The sequence below is a fragment of the Physeter macrocephalus genome, chromosome 21, assembly GCF_002837175.3.
Source record: "Physeter macrocephalus isolate SW-GA chromosome 21, ASM283717v5, whole genome shotgun sequence".
NCBI classification, from domain to species: Eukaryota; Metazoa; Chordata; class Mammalia; order Artiodactyla; family Physeteridae; genus Physeter; species Physeter macrocephalus.
The window spans coordinates 21914494-21919012 of NC_041234.1; the positions used below are offsets into that span (position 1 = coordinate 21914494).

General features: G+C 37.5%; 1 long non-coding RNA gene across 1 annotated transcript in view; it reads right to left on the reverse strand.

Moving 5' to 3' along the window:
- Positions 1-3876: 3876 nt before the first annotated feature.
- The window catches only part of LOC114484721 (uncharacterized), a 39602-nt gene continuing 38959 nt past the window's right edge, over positions 3877-4519 (reverse strand). Inside the window, exon 4 of the long non-coding RNA XR_003677915.2 lies at positions 3877-3975. This is a non-coding gene — a long non-coding RNA (uncharacterized lncRNA). The remainder of the gene's footprint in view (positions 3976-4519) is intronic.

Consider the following 4519-nt stretch of genomic DNA (forward strand, 5'->3'; position numbering starts at 1 on the left):
TTGCTTTAACAGAACAAGTGGAGCTGAGTTAGCTGAAGGTGTGTGTGAAGTTCTGCTTCCTTGCTCAAGAAGTAAGCTACACTGAGCTTTTGGACAAGCATGCCTGCTCATAGTAACGAGCATGAAATCTAAGCCAGTACCTTGAGAGGGTAGGGATTCTTTTCATTTAATAGATGAAGGTACTAAGACTTCTAAGAGTCGTCATCTTCCAAACCCAGTGTCCACGACAGCTGAAATGCCAGAATGTGCTTACATTGCAAAGCTAGAATTTCTACTCCATATATGAGTACCATTTCACACAAATTAATCATGGAAATACCCATTGCTTGTCTACCACTGCACACGTGATCAATGGGTAAACGTAGAGTAGCCATTCCACTTGGAGATAATTACAAGGGATTCTATAACTACCCACTTCCTTTAACACAATAGCATTTCATTTCAAAAGATTATATAAATAGTAAAATTTCAAGCTGCCTTAAATTTTTTTTTTACACTTTACTGTATGTATTTTAAATCTCAATAGAACTTTTGAAATAAAAGGTGAAAAGAAAACGTATCATGAGAACTTCTAGTTCCCAAATTAAATTCCTGTGAAATATTCCAAACTCATTTTTCACCAGTTACTACTTGGTGAAAGTAGTTTTCTACACTACTCTGCCTTGGTATCAGGAAGTGCCTCATTCTTCTACTTTCAGACTGGACATACCCATCCCAGTCCCTGAAGTTTAAATTGCTAATAAGCAAGAAGTAGGGTGACATTAAGACGTAGGGTAAATTAGAGAAATGCAAATCAAAACTACAATGAGGTATCACCTCACACCAGTCAGAATGGCCATCATCAAAATATCTACAAACAGTAAATGCTGGAGAGAGTGTGGAGAAAAGGAAACCCTCCTACACTGTTGGTGGGAATGTAAATTGGTACAGCCACTCCAGAGAACAGTATGGAGGTTCCTTATACTAAAATTAGAACTACCATATGACCCAGCAATCCTACTCCTGGGCATATATCCGGAGAAAACCATACTTCAAAAAGATACATGCACCCCAACGTTCATTGCAGCAGTACTTACAATAGCTAAGACATGGAAGCAACCTAAATGTCCTTCAATGGATGAATGGATAAAGAAGATGTGGTACATATATACAATGGAATATTACTCAGCCACAAAAAAGAACAAAATAATGCCATTTGCAACAACATGGATGGACCTAGAGATTGTCATACTGAGTGAAGTAAGTCAGACAAATATCATATGATATCACTTATATGTGGAATCTTAAAAAAATGGTACAAATGAACTTATTTACAAAACAGAAATAGAGATGTAGAAAACAAACTTATGGTTACCAAAGGGGAAGGGGGGTGGAGGGATAAATTGGGAGATTGAGACATATACACACTACAATATATAAAATAGATAACTAATAAGGACCTACTGTATAACACAGGGAACTCTTCTCAATACTCTGTGATGACCTATATGGGAAAAGAATCTAAAAGAGTGGATATATGTGTATGTATAACTGATTCACTTTGCTGTACAGCAGAAACTAACAACATTGTAAATCAACTATAGTCCAATAAAAATTAATTTTAAAAAAAGTAGGGTAAATTAAGTGCCAGTCAACAATAACGGTGTCTCAGAAAGGCCTGATAAATGCTAATATTACCACTGCACTAACATGGACATATTTAGTGAGAAGAGCCATGCGGAAGCATTACCAGGATGGGAGTCCAGAGACTAAGTCTCAGCTTAGGCCTCAGAATTTTCTAGGAGACTTGTGTAAGCCTCTTAAATGCTTAACAATTCTTTTTCCTCATCTATAAAATGATAAGGATGGATAGATGTTTCTAAAGACTCTCAAAATTACTTTGCTATCTTATAGCTCAATGATTGGTCAGTCCAATGACCACCCTAGTACTTTGAGGTTTCGTTGGAACTAAGACAGTTCGGAGTCAAGTCAGCCCTCACCAACCAGAGGGCAATCCCACCAACATCCACACAGCGTCTATGGGATGCCACACATACACACCATTGTCAGCAAAATTTATGGAAAATCACATTTCTAAGTGAATATCATCTCTTAGATTTAAATATTTTTGCCTTTTTACATGAGTTACTGCCTGAGGAAGAAATTCATGCAATTTTGAAAGCATGAACCAAAATGCAGACTACACGAATTATAAATTTGTAGAATTAGGAATAACGGAAACGATAAATAAAATACAACAAAGTAATATTGAAACACGTCCTCTACCAGGGAAGGATTAACAGGGAAGAAATTATTTAATAGGTACAGAAAATGAACTATCAATTTTAGCAAAATTGGAGTACAATGGGCCAGATTTACCCTCCTGCCTAAAATAACCAACCAGGCAAAATATATGAAACAACAGTTTTGAAGACACTGAAATCAGACACAGAAGAATAGTAATCCCTGAGAGACAGGAAACAAAGAAGGTGAGCATTGTGGTTCCCTCAGCTTACCGACTTGAGAGCATTTCCAGGTTGTGATATAGGGAGAGGAAACATCCTGAGGCAGAATCCCTGAGTTGAGCAGACAAACCTCAGTGTCCAGGGAGACCAAAGCAGCTAGAGTTTACAGGACAGAGTTCTGGAGAGGAGAGCTGCACAGAGAACTCCAGAGATCACAGAGGAACTCCCTTAAATATTCAGTAGAACAGGGATTGGTGCATATATGTGGGAAAACTACCAGAGACTGGTGGAAGAGACACCCTAAATGTTACAGCAAAACAGTACTTGGGACTCACACAGGTACAGGGATACTGCCTATACACATCAGCAAGTCTAGAAAAACTCACAATTTCACAGGGCATTGGGCAGAGTACTCAAAAGGGTCTGAGACATAGTTCAGTTACTTCAAAACCATTTAATAAACTTAAGTCTTTTTTTAAGATTTGCTGGGGGGATCAGAGCCTTGTTTATCCTAAGGCTAATTATTCCCCACTACTGAGGCAAGTACTGGATATTTTTGCATTCGTATAAGTACACAATTGCCCAAGTTTGTTGAAAACTATAAACTGACAGATCCAAGAAGCTTAACAAACCCCAAGTACAAAAAACATGAAGAAAACTACTTTAACGAACATATCATAAGCAAATTGTATAAAATCAGTGATAAAAAGAAAAAATTTTAATTCACCAGAGGAAAAAGAGGTGATGCACAGAAAACAAAGATAAGGATGACTTGTGTTTAGAAAGAAAATGTAAAGTAAGAAGACAGCTGCAAATGACCAAATGTTTATGTCCCTCCAAAATTCTTATGTTGAAATCCTACCCCCAAGGTGATGGTATTAGGAGGTGATTAGGTCATAAGGGTGAAGCCCTCATGAATGGGATTGTGCCCTTATAAAAGAAGCCTCAGAGAGCTCCCTAGCCCTTTCAACCATGTGAGGTTGCAGTGAAAACATGGCTGTCCATGAAGCAGAAAGTGGGCCAGATACTCACCAGACAGTGAATCAGCTAGTACCTTTATCTTGGACATCCCAGCCTCCAGAACTGTGAGAAATAAGTGTTTGTATTTAAGCCACATAGTGTATGATATTTTTGTTATAGCAGCTGGAGCAGACTAAGCTAACAATGGAACAGCATCTTTAAAGTACTGAAAGGAAAAAACAAATAACCTAGAAATCTTTACTCAGCAAAAATCTTTCAAGGAACAGGGAAATAAAGACATTTTCAGATACAAAAAAAATCTGAAAGAATTCACCACCAGTAGACCCACACTGTAAGAAATGTTAAGGGAGGTCCTTTAGGCAAAAGAAAAATGATACTAGATGGAAATATGTATCTATTCAATATAATAAAAAGCACCAGAAATGATAACTACCTACCTAGGTAAATATAAGACTTTTTCTGGGACTTCATCGATGGTCCAGCGGTTAAGACTCCACGCTTCCACTTCAGGGGGCACAGGTTCAATCCCTGGTCGGGGAAGTTCCACATGCTGTGCGGTATGGCCAAAAAGAACCAAACAAACAAAAAACCGAACTGAATATAGACTATTTAAATATAAACAATAGAACACTAGATATCAAAACTTATATGACCCAGCTGTAGTCAAATAAAAATTAATATCATTACAAAACATTGTAAATCAACTATACTTCAATAAAAAATAAATAAAATAAATATCTTTAAATGTAAAAAAAGACTTTTTCTGTTATTTAATAAATTTAAAAGAAAATTGACTAAACAAAAATAATAGCAATGTAGCATGGGTTGTATAATATATGTAAAACAAAATGTATAACAATAGCAAAAACATTAGGAGGGGAAATATAGAAGAACACTATTGTAAGGCTCCTTCAATATACGTGAAGTGGCATAATATCACTTGAAGGTTAGACTGGGATTAGTTAAAGATATATATTGTAGGGGCTTCCCTGGTGGCGCAGTGGTTGGGAGTCCGCCTGCCGATGCAGGGGACACGGGTTCGTGCCCCGGTCCAGGAGGATCCCACATGCCACGGAGCGGCTGGGCCCGTGAGC